Below are 13,109 nucleotides of genomic sequence, written 5' to 3' on the forward strand. Positions count from 1 at the left end.
AGTAGGAGGTCTTGCAGGTCTCCTAGTAGGAAAAATCAAGAAACAAACAATAATTACAATAAGAAGTATGAGAAAACAAAGAAAGAAAGGGGAGAAAAATGATGTAAGATTGGAGAGGGAAGGGTAGTGGGTCTCCACGGAGTTCTGGACCAAGTAATAAATTAGTATTATTGGAACAAATCTCTATAGGCCACAGAGGCTTTTAACTGTATCCAAGGTTATCAAGAGGAAACTATCCATGAGGCCTGAAGATTCTGCAGATTATTCCTCCATCCTACAGACATGGTTCACTTCTTCCACCCACTCAGGGATAGTAGAGGGAGACATGGAGCCCATATGGCGAAGAATTACTGATCAGACTGTAGTTAGAAGAAAGGGCAGGGGCCTCCTTTTTCCAAAACCGTTTACACTTTAATGCGGCAATAAAGATTTCACAGTGCATACAAATTCTCGGTGTGGCGGGTTCTATTTTTCTCACAGTTTCTCCTTGGTCTGGTAATCCCAGTCAATAAGGCATGGGAGTACTGTGGCTTATGGAAAGCTGACACAGTCTGAGGATTCAAGACCCACCAACCGACTCCGATTAGAAGTTACCCCAGACAAGTGGATTATAATATAGGCGGTTTGGCATTAGTCCGGGCCAAAACCTTCCAGGGGGCACATAGCCACCAAAATGACCCACCAAATTTTATGATGAGAAGGACCGTCACCCAAGAAATGGAATTGAAGCCCAGGGCCCATGGCAGTCTTAATCCATCCCTGGTAGCAAGGCTGAGCGCAACTTCACAAACAAGGAGCTTGGTGGTGTGATAGAAGCCCCTGAAACAAGAATATGTCCATTTTTGCAACTGAACCATGATAATGGCTTTCGTCTATATGTGGCAAGGTCTACAATAGAGTGGTCAACCAAAAGGAGCGTAATAAAGTTTATAAATAGTGGAGTGAATCGCAGGGATTTGAAGGCCAAGGTATGTGATGGCGCCAGTACACCACTTAAAGGGCAACTGAGGTGCTAAGTGTTTAGCTTTTTTGGGCAGGAGGGACACATTTTGGGCCTCTGATTTGTTATTTTTTTAATATTACACTGCCTCCTGCTTATAACAGGTTTCTCCTCATCAACTCTTAAAAGAAGGAGGCAGCGGCACCATTTGTATGAAGTGTGATGGAACAAACATCTATTGACTCCATGTATTTGGCCAAATCGTGTATTTGTAGCTGTTTTCCTTGGCTTTTACAAATGAGGACAAACTGAAAAAAACAACTTATATATTGCATTATGACTTGATAGCTTGCACTGAAGAACCTTATGGACAAAGCCCAGAGTCCATTCAGACGTGCAGAGACTCCACAGATCAAAAGTGAGAGAAAATTAAAAAAATACAGTGCATCCTTCTTCTCTTTGTAGATGGAAGTCGTTCTGACCTTGATTCATTCTTTGTATTATAAAGTTTCTTATTCAGCGCCTAATGCATAGCTGTTTCTCCAGACATCACCCATGCCTAACCTCATGAGCTCTAATGGCTGTAATACAGATGAAAAGAGTTGATGGAATCTACTGAAGTCCAAGGACGTCTCCATGGATGATGATAGTGCAGTGAAGTCTACACAGTGATAAGGTATATAACATATTTGCATATCCATTATAAAAATGGCAATGGTGTTCCCAAATGGTCCATTTTGCCATGTTTAAAATCTCTTTGATGCTCTCCACAGTTTATCTGAGGCTAATTTAACTGAGAAGCCTAAGCCAAATATGCCAGACCTTCAGGGGTTGCCAGTAATGATGCAAAATGAGGCAGCTGTTTCAAGCAGACGCCTGTAATCATTTGAATAATGATTAAATATTCAAGATTTGTCATTAGTATCAGACACTTATATACTGCAAATGTCCCCAGTGATTTGTACATGATAGTCTGAGACGTATTATGCCAAGAGCAACACTTTGCATTGTTATACGCTATAAAAAACTTTAAGATTGAGAACTTGCCGACAAACAGAATACCAAACGAAACTCTAAACCCTTTGATGACATGTGAAGAACCTATAAGCCTTCAATACTGACTCATTCTGAATTACAAATCAGATTACAAGTGGACCTTTAGCTAGCTACAACACCTAAAAGTTGCTGTGTCCTCCAGAAGAAGAGTGAAGAAATCAGACGATACTCAAAAAACTGAGTATATTTGATGGTGAGAATGCATAGAATACTAGTGCTCTTCGTCAGACATGATGTTATGCATGAAACAGAAAATTCACAGCACTTTATACACACTAGTCAGTGATCATAAAAATGTCAAAAACTTTAAAACAACAGATTGATAAATAGAGGGACATCTTATATACAACAGGATGGCAATGAACACACTAAAAATCTGTGAGTCGAGATAAGAGAGCCCTAGTTCTTATTTGCTTGTGGCCTCCAGGTCAGAGGCAGGAGGTCACGAAGCTGGCATGAATGTTAAGGCCACTTTGTAAGGTGTTCAATCTCTGCATTCATTTATGCTCCCATTCTTTCCTTTCCCTCTGTGTCCTAAAATGTCCCATTAAAATAGTAATCTGCATATCTTCCATAGTGTGGTCCTCTCTGGAGAAATGTGCAGCCACTGGGAGATCTTTCCTTTCATTAGCTGGGTCCTTCAGGCATTCCTCTCTGTTCAGGTATTGACTGTAAGACTACTATATAAGCTGGATGTTACCAATCCCATGATCCCTCAGCACCACATCAGGTGTGCTAGGGGAACAGTATAACTATCCATCTCTCTCTCCAACTGCCTAAAAAGAAACTAAAAACAGTTTACAGTCAGGGAGTCTCTACAGTCATCATCTACATAACAATAAGCTGTTCAATCTTCAGCAGTAATTGTGATAGGAGTTTGTGCTTACCGCTGGAGAAAACAGCTGTGGTACTATCTAGACAATTGTATCTTCCAGAGCTTGGTGTCAGAGGTAGTGAAAAGAACTCATGGGAGGGAGACTGCATCATGGGATCACATGACCAAATGGTGAGACAGATCCTAATCTAATACACTGATCAAAAAAATAACAAAATCACAAAAATCATCCATGGAAATCAAATGTTTTAATGTAATGTCCATAAAACAGGACAAAATGAGGCTCAGTATTGCGTCCTCCATGGCCTCCATGTGCCCGTATGACCTCCTTACAATGCCTCAGCATGCTCCTGATGAGGTTGTCGATGGTCTCCTGAGGGATCTCCTCCCAGACCTGGAATAAAGCATCCGCCAGCTCCTGGACAGTCTGTGTTGCATCTTGAAGTTGGTAGATGGATCGAGACATGTCCCAGATGTGCTCAATAGTATTCAGGGCTGGGGATTGAGCAGGCCAGTCCATAGATTCAATGCCTTCATCTTGCAGGAACTGCTGACACACTCCAGCCACATGAGGTCTAGCATTGTCCTGCATTAGGAGGAACCCAGGGCCAACTGCATCAGCATATAGGTTCTCATCTTGGTACCTAATGGTAGTCAGGCTACCTCTGGTGAGACATGGAGGGTTGTGCGGCCCTCCAAAGAAATTCCATCCCCCACCATTACTGACCCACTGCCAAACCAGTCATGCTGAAGCATGTTGCAGGAAGCAAATCTCTCTCCACAGCGTCTCCAGACTCTGTCACGTCTGTCACATGTGCTCAGTGTGAACCTGCTTTTATTTGTGAAGTGCACAGGGCATCAGTGGCAAATTTGGCAATCCTGGTGTTTTCTGCCAAATGCCAAGTGTCCTGCACGGAGTTATGCTGTGAGCACAACCCCCATCTGTGGACGTCGGGCCCTCATTGCATCCTCATGAAGTCAGTTTTTAACCATTTGTGCAAAAACATGCACAATTGTGGCTGCTGGAGGTAATTTTGAAGGGCTCTGGCTGCTGGTTTGTGGGCCTCCTACAGCTCCCTCCAAGTCTCCTGGTGTACTGTCCTGTCCCCTGGTAGCGCCTAAATCCTCTTGACACTACGCTGACAGGCACAGCAAACCTTCTTGCCACAGTTCCGTTGATGTGCCATCCTGGATCAGCTGCACTGCCTGTGTGGTTTGTAGATAACTTTTCATGCTACCATGAGTCTGAAGGCACCACCAATATTGAAAAGTGTTCTGTGGTCCCCACCTGCAGAACCTCTGTTGTCTATTCCTTTTGTACACCAGCATGGTAAATTGATTGTCAATCAGTGTGGCATACTAAGTGCACAGTTTGATTTACTTGGAGCTATATTGTGTTGTTTAAGTGTCCCCTTTATTTTTTTGAGCAGTGTATATAAAGCTGATTGCATGTACATGTATATGTCCACTAAAGGAATCTGCACCATCACTTTTACAATCACCAAGTTTTCCCTCAGGGAACATCATAGACTCGGTTTTTCACATTTTCACCTATTTGGCCACAGGTCATTAATATGAGCTCTGAGCTTTGACTGCTTACTATAGGAAACGTCTATAAGACAGCTTAGGTGGGAGATAATATGTGAAGTGCTATATGAGGTAATATGCAAGATCATATGTGAATATATGAAGTAATATGATAGATATAGATACAGTAAATAGATAGATAGATGATAGATAGAGATATACAGATACCATTATATCATCTCTGATACTCCAGTCACATCGAGTGCTACAATCATCTATACATTGTTCTATAATGCGTATGTCTGCTAAAGGAATCAACAGTATTGCATCACAAAATCCTGTGACTCAGGTAACAAGTCTGTTTTGAGAATGAGAATGTTTTGAGCGGAAATCCTCATCCCGTACTTTCCAGGTATGTGCCAAAAATTGACCTGGAGTAGTTACTCCCTAACTACAGAAGCCATTGGCGTAGAATACCAATGCCTTCTCTGCCGGTTGGGCTCCTTTCCCGTCACTTTGGGCAAGTCATATTCACTATAGCTGAATAGTCCGCCAAGTCAGACTGATCTTTATGTGCAAAATATTTTTTATTGACCTACTCTACTTTGTTATACTGTAGCTAAGAGCAGGTATTTACTATCCTACAGCTACCACTAGATGAAATGAAACACCTAAATGAGCTAATACGGGCTTAATTATACACAGTAAGGAAATAGACTTGAAAATGAATACATAAGGCTGCTCCCCCTCCTAGCAATGCACGGTTCACGGCGGGGAACGATAGAGCATGCTCCATCTTTTTATCATGGCAGCACCACCCGGCGCCATAGCCGTCTATGGTGACGTATATCCGGGCCCCTGGATGAGGCAGCTGTTTCGGGCAGCAGTACAAATCCACCAGGTCAATTGTTTAATTCTTTGCGAAGTGAAGCATGTTCTGAATGTCTAGAATCCAATTATATTTCTATAGAACAGAGCTGAAAGAAATCAGTGAAAATTAATATCGTAAGCTGCCTCTATAGTACAGAACTGCTTCATTGATGCTTATTGTTGGCCTATCACATGCTGGATCTCTAAATCTTAATTGTCTGGAATAAGCACATTGTAATTGTCAGTCATTCGCTATTCTTCAAGGACATCTGTTGGCATGTACTGAATGTACATAGACCACTTATCTTATGTAGTTTTCTCCATAGCATGAATAATAGTAAGGTACTTACAATACAGGCTCAAAAACACATTAATATCAATTATTATTTAGTCATTTTTTTTATGGTGGCTTTTGTTTGAATTCTCAAGTTTGGTTATTATGTTTTATCATATTATTTTTATCAAAAACAAAACTGTTTATCCATAAAAGTTCGACTAATGGTCTAGTAATGGCACAGCAGTAGTGAAAAACATATTTGATGTCTCTTCCATATGTTGATGTTGGTAACTATACCTCTATGCTGTAATGCACATGGTGGCTTAGTGGTTAGCACAACAGCCTTGCAGTGCTAAGGATCTTGGTTCATGTCCCAGAACAACATCTTCAAAGAGTTTATAAGTTCTCTCCGTGTTTGCGTGTGGGTCCTACGGTTTCCTCCCACACTCCAAAACATACTGATTAGATTGTGAGCCCCATTGGGGACAGGGACCTATTTGGCAAGCTCTGTGCAGCGCTGTGTAATCTGTGTGCGCTATATAAATAAAGGAATTATTATTATAATGCACCAGACTGCGAGCACGCATATGTCTACTAGCCAACATATGTAGATGCCTCAGTGGTGGGAAGGACTACAATGGATGCCCATGTTTTTAGTGCTAGTGCCTTCTGTATTATTAACCATTATGTATTTTTAGTGACTGGCAAGCTATTAGGGAGTCATCGGAGGAGATGGGGAAAGTGCAGAATGTATATTTGTATTCTGTAGTATTTGATAATATGGCTATATGGTCAGTTCAGAGCAATGATTTTGACTTACAAAGATGTTTTGATTTTCCCTTGGGGTAAGAGGTGAATAATGGGGTAGACACATTTTATTTAGACTCTATTATTAATATGGTAGATGGTAAAACTATACAAGATGGCCAGTGTATGAATCACTATTATGGAACATTGCTAAATCTTTAGTGGTTCGCCCTTATAACAATATCATAATTATTAATGATAAGCCCAACAGAAGCCTTAAAGGAACCCGCAGGGTGTTTTCTTGCCTTATGGAGCAAGAGAATAAATTGCCTTTAGGTTCCTTGTCAACTATGGAGATAGAATAGGGGATGAAGAATTCCCTCAATAAACTCCCAGGGGTCATTTATCATAGCCGTTCTTTTCTGTTTTTGGCCTTTTTGGCTGTTTTGCGCCTATGCTATAGGTTGTTTAAAATTAAGAATTGAGAAATTTTCTGCTGTCTCAGATTTTCCCTATTTATGGTATCTTAGCAGGGCAGATGTGCTTGTTTGAATTGCGCCAAAAAAGTTGCAAAGCTAAGCCAGCAAAACCTTGGCGTTAGCAAGTTTCTTTAATGGCAGAAGTAAAAAAGTGGGGGAAAAAGGCAACAAAAAGGCACAACACATTGAGGATTGAACACATTGAACATAGCAAAAACCTGTCCCCCTTCCCCAGACTTCAGAAGGTGGGCAGAGAAAATTGTCAGCGCCATAATAGTAGCCCCAAATTCTTGTCCTCAAAGTGCAAATATACTCTTAATGGTCTGGAAGATTTCTTCAGGATTCTCCTTCACTGGTTTTATTGTCTTGGAGAAATCCAAAAGATGGAAATTTAACTGCTGTGAAGATGACTTCCTGCCTGCTATGGTGTTTTATACTGGGTGTCTTCCACTTAAAGAGTCTGTACGAAGTTTAATCGTTATCCTCTATCCAAACTTTAACAACCCCTTTAAGTAACATTACTTGGCTCCACTTTCCTTTTGAAGTTCCAATTCGATCCGGTCTACACATCCACGATCCTCTGGATCATTAATAATTTAATGATCCTTAAACAGTGCCTATTCTTTATCGGGTTATGAGATTGTACTAAAGGAATATCAAGTAACAATATAACACATTGGATTAACATTACAAAGGTACAACTTATTTCTGCTGCATTCATCCTTCAATGCTTGATCAGTCGGGTTTGTCTCAAGGTTGGTCTCTGGTTTTGTTCTTCTGATGAGAAGAACACAAACGTTTTTTTCTCAGATAATATGGAATTTCTTCTACCAGTTTGAGCATACAGTACGTGCTATCGGGAGATACAAAGGAGGGGGTCCCTGGTTTATGGCGTTTACTTGGCAGCAGTTGATGACAAAGGATCTGCAATCCTCCTTAATATACTGTATGTTCTCATTATTCTCAAAGTCTCTCCAAATTATTACTAGTCTATCACACACACACAGAGCTTTCATTACACCATGGTGCCGCATTCAGCTGTTTAATGGACCGAAAACGTCTTATTATGAATGTAATTTCTGGATTCTGTTTCCAACAATTGCTTTTCTTCTGAACACAAATTATGGGCTGAAGTTATTTGTGGTGTGTCCTTACAGAATTATCAGGCTTCATGCAGTATGAAATCCATACTGATTAGTATTTGGGTGCAGATGTCTAGGCTTCCAGAGTACTGTATCATATTATATGGTGACGCAAGCAGAAAAGCTAGAGGGAGGCATGCCACGCTGCCCTCAATGTTAGAACAAGGATACATTGTGGGCTGATTTGGCATTCTGCAATTCATAATATCCAACTTGACAAATGGGAAGTCAAATTCAAAATTCCTTCACATCCTTCATACTTGAGATCAGACCACTGGGAAAACCCACCAGATTACCTTTGATTCACATCTGCTGCTCATCTTTAGGGGCACACGCATCCTCATACTTCCTACTGCATCACTGCGGTCTCAGCTTGTAGGGTTCTCGAACCGTCGCCCATCTGTGCCTTAAAGCCAGTACATGTTCTGTGTTTCCTAGGGCCTACCAGATAAAATTATTCTGGTGACCCACCCTTCATCATCTCCAGGAAACAGACCATACAAGTACATCTAAAGTAGATTGTTATCTGCTATTTACTGTATCTATGGGGTACGCTGTTAGATTACAGTCTTGGCCAACCACAAAATCCTTTGTTAGGCCGCATTTGCATGACTGTCAGATAACATACGCTCCAACGTTCGTGGCACCACACTGTACACAGAGAAAAGATAGCATAATCTATCCTTCCCAGTGTGTACAACTGAGCAGCACTCACCCCTCCTCCTCTACAGTGCGCCGCTGTATGCTCACTTGGCCGTAGCTTTACTCTGGTGGACCAGTTTGACACTGCATATGTTTGTGACATAAATCAAAGAAGCAGCGTGGTGATAAAAGGCACCTTAACCAATGGGAGGTTATCTGAACATAAAAGCTCATAATTGCTAGTATCCTGCGAGAGCATCCTTTCTTCTGACTTCTGCTTGACCAAGGATAAGGTTCTACAACACCATAACTTGATTTTCTTCTTCTTCTTCAATCACAACCTCAACTAGTCACAAGCATAAAGCCCTGCTGGCTACTTTGACTTACAGGGGGAGATTTATCACTGCGCCTACGCCAGTTTAAGGTAGAGACTATGCCAGCTCCATGCATTTTGGGAATGAAGGGGGCATAGAGGAGCACAGCCAGCAGTGGAGCATGCAGGCACAGGCCATCCCTGGTAAAGTCATGCAAAACTACAACAGGTTGGACCTGGGGATATTTTGCCCGCCATCCACGCTGCTCGCCAGATACATCAAAAGGCCTAAGCCTATCCAACGGGAAACGTAGGACATGCAGGAGTGCCGTCATATGATAAAACTCCCCCACAGTGTCCAACTGCCTCGAAATCTGTTTACTCTTAAAAGGGTATTAAATATACTCAGGATACCGAAATAACATATTCTCTAATTCACTGCTATTAACAAAAATACAGCATTTCACAGATAATTCCAATCTGTCTCTATCAGTCTAGGGTTCGGCATGTTCTCCTGTCTGATGCTGCAGTGAGCTCCTCTCTGCATCAGACCCTCCCCTTGCATTCCACGATGAGTTCACACACACACACACAGTGACCTGCTGCAGGCAGACTGCAATGTGAGGAGAATAATGTACAAGCTACAGGCAGATAAGGTCTTTATCCAGGGGAGATTGCTGAGATAGCAGAACTGAGAATGCCATTGTGTGTTTTATGCATCTCATGGATCTCATCATGTTTCATCTCTCTTTTTCTATGTGTCAGATGCTAGTGAATGTTCAGAAGCTAAATGAAAGTGTAGATAAACCTGGACCCTCATAATCTAAGTACATTGTCAGCATGTACAGCTTCTCACAGCACCAGAGGCATCATGAAGTGTCTGCTTAGAGAGTCCCTGCCTACACTCTGGAATTTTACACTGACCAGCCTATGGAGTGATAGGAGCTAAATAGCAATAACACTGAGTAACATTGTAAAATAAAAATTATCTTTATTGTGTATACCTCACTAGGGGTTGAAATTTGAGAATTTTCTTTCATGGGCAAACCCCTTTAACTATTTCTTGCCTGACTTCTGGTGCTGGGACTCCTGACCCACTCAAATCTGTTACAACAGGGCTGCTTCCTCTCAGCTAAGTTCAGACAGTGATTAGTGATGGGAAAAGGTAGACAATAACCTTGAAAATAGCCCAGAGCCAAACCAATTAGTCTGTTGCATTTGCAGTTCTATAAAAAATTATAGGCGCATTGGTTGAACATGCATATCCCTGCTCCATTGAGATGGGGCAATCACAGGGTCAAGGTTCTTATGATTGCTGCCACATGTAGGCAAACACTGCCCATAGATGGACATTGTTAAAGATGGGTGTATAAGTAGACAGAAGGTTGGGTGCCAAAGTCAGGTCTACAGACCTGCATGTACCCAGAAATATTTAAAGCTGCAAGGTAAAAGGTTTTTCAGAAGCAACTTGGAGGACATGGTGATGCCATCCGGGTGATGTCACTTTGGGTACTGGATGTAGTGGCACTCTGAAACTGATGTGGATCAGGAACAGACTGTAGGTTTGGAGAGGAGAACATCAGGTCTCCTGTCTGAGGGGATGATACTTTGGCAAGGAGGCTAGAAGAGTTGGGTAGTGCCTGAACAAGGATTGGGTGAGTAACACAGATGATACAAAGTTATATATGCCAGAACCTTCTGCCAGTAAACTTATACTCCATAAACACAGTGCGCACCAGGCCTAAATAACATGTATAAAAGTAAAAAAAAAGATATTTTTCCCCCGCCGAGGTAATTTATTTGCATAGTAAAGGCAAACCTTTTGGAAAAGCTACTGCGTCCATTTAAAACACCTGTTTAAGATTCAGACTTGTTACGAACACAGAGGGTTCCGGTTGCATAGATCGGGAGAGAATGTATTTTTATTCTCCCAGCTGGTGTGGGTGGAAATATTTATAAGGTCATAGAGAAAGCCATTAGTATTTGCTAGATTTAAAATATGTTTGCTATTATTTAGCATGCACCGTTTGTGTCCACTGTATTGCTAATCTTAGGCTGTGAAGGAATAATTCCCAGTTTCTGCCTCAGATGATATATGGGAATCTGTCACTCAAATATAATGAGTTATACAGGTTGGTAAATGCAGGCAAATGTAATGGGAACACAGGTACAACATTCATTTCTATATGGCGTTCCGAAAATTATTAACATATTATTAAATAGCAGAATATTCATTAGAAAATGTTCTGCACATCCCAACGAAGCGGCTGTTACAAAATATCTATAAGGCTATTTTCTAGATTTTTGGGGGCCATAGAGAGGAATGGGTTAACTAGGATTGGGGTGAATGATACTGTTTTGTCCTGCTGAATCTTCTCCTTGGTTTGGTTTAACAAAAAGGAAGCAAAACCTGCAGCAGAAAGCAACAAATCTGTGTCTGTGTCTCTAGCCGGCAGCTAACCTGCTTCAATTTACAGTCACTGCCAAACTACCTGGCCAGAATTTTTGGATGTTTACTCTAGATATTCTTCAGTGATCCATCCGGTGTGTTCCAGGTCTTAAAGAAAATCTATCATCAAAATCAAGCATGAAAAAACCGTGACACTTACTGTACTCATAGACCCATGGCCTCCTTCCTTCTTAATTAAACTTTCTAAATTATGCTAATGAGCCTGAAGGGTTCCTAGGGCTGTTACTAGAGCCCCTCTTTGCTGTAGCTTCACAGGCTGTTACACTGTCTCCCCCTCCCCCTCTGGCCACTCAGCACTTTCTGCTTCAGTCTGTCTGATGTGATTTCACTGCAGTAGAGGAACTTACAGCACACTGCTGTAAGTGCTCCTGCACAGTGTAACAACTTGGGAATCTGTGGCTGTCTCTTTTAGCTCATTAGCATAATTATACAAGTTAGCTTTGGGAGGAAGGAGGCCATGGATAACAAATATAAGAAGATTACCACAGTCAAAGTGCCTGGATCTATCAGTAAGTCTCCCTGGTTCAAATTCATTAGCAAAATTGCTTAATCTTTCAATATATATTGGAGTTATTGAAAAATAATTGCTGTGTTGCACATGCCCTTTATACTAATGATTAGCCGCCCACAAATGGATCAACTACTATAGTTTATCGACATTGATGTCAGAGCTGCCAGGGAATAATGACAACCTCATGGGTCTGATAATTGCTATAATCTCTGAATTCACTTTGTAACCTAGCCATTTATAATCTTTAAGCTCACACATGTTCTAATATGGAGAGAATTATAATAATAATAATAATTCCTTTATTTATATAGTGCACACAGATTATGCAGCGCTGCACAGAGTTTGCCAAATCAACCCCTGTCCCCAATGAGGCTCACAATCTAATCAACTTACCACTATGTTTTGGAGTGTGCGAGGAAACCATACAAACTGTTTGCAGATGTTGACCTTGATGGGACTTGAACCCAGGTCCCCAGCGCTGCAAGGCTATAATGCTAAGCACTGAGCCTACATAAAAAATACTAATAATAGGAAGTCAATTATAATATATGGAGGAGGCATAGCTAAAAGTTTGCTAAAATGCCAAATAATTTCTAGTTACACTGTATCACCTGTATCTCATCTGCCACCCAACCTTATCTCATCTGCCAACCATATCTCTATTACCCTTGCCTGCTCCCTTGTGCTACACTGACATACACAGGGCTCTGCGGTATACAGCAGGCGCTTACTGAGCAGCAAACTAGAAGTGCTAAGCACAGAATAAACATAGAGGAAACCTAGTGTACTTTACTGGGGAAACTGCTGCGCTTGCTGCATTTCGGAAACTAGATTTCCCAGTAGATTAGGATAGTGAAAAGCATATTTTACCTCCCAGCTGTTTCACAGTCTCTAAACTACTCGGCGTGAGTCACAATGCTTAGTGTAACAAAAAAAAGAGGAAACCAAAGCACCAGCTTTTTTTTTTATTAATTTTTTTTTAAGTCTACAGCAGAGCAGTAGCGGAATAGTCACCTAATTGTGTATTGTAGAGTCTCTTACTCAGGGGCTGACCATTATACCTACACACCTTCATGACTCCATCAGCACTGCAAGAAGACTGGAAAAGTAATAGGGTTTAAAAAAAAAAGCCTTATCCAAAAGCAAGAAATACTATAAAAAACGGTAATCTTGCTGTAATCTTATCATTTTAACCACCATCCCATGTTGGCTGCACTTAGGTAGGGACACAATTTGATGGCGCTATATGTAGCAAATAATGAATCAGACTAAAGATGTAAACCAAGTTATGTGCGACTAT

This window comes from Engystomops pustulosus, chromosome 8 (assembly GCF_040894005.1).
Source record: "Engystomops pustulosus chromosome 8, aEngPut4.maternal, whole genome shotgun sequence".
Lineage (NCBI taxonomy): Eukaryota > Metazoa > Chordata > Amphibia > Anura > Leptodactylidae > Engystomops > Engystomops pustulosus.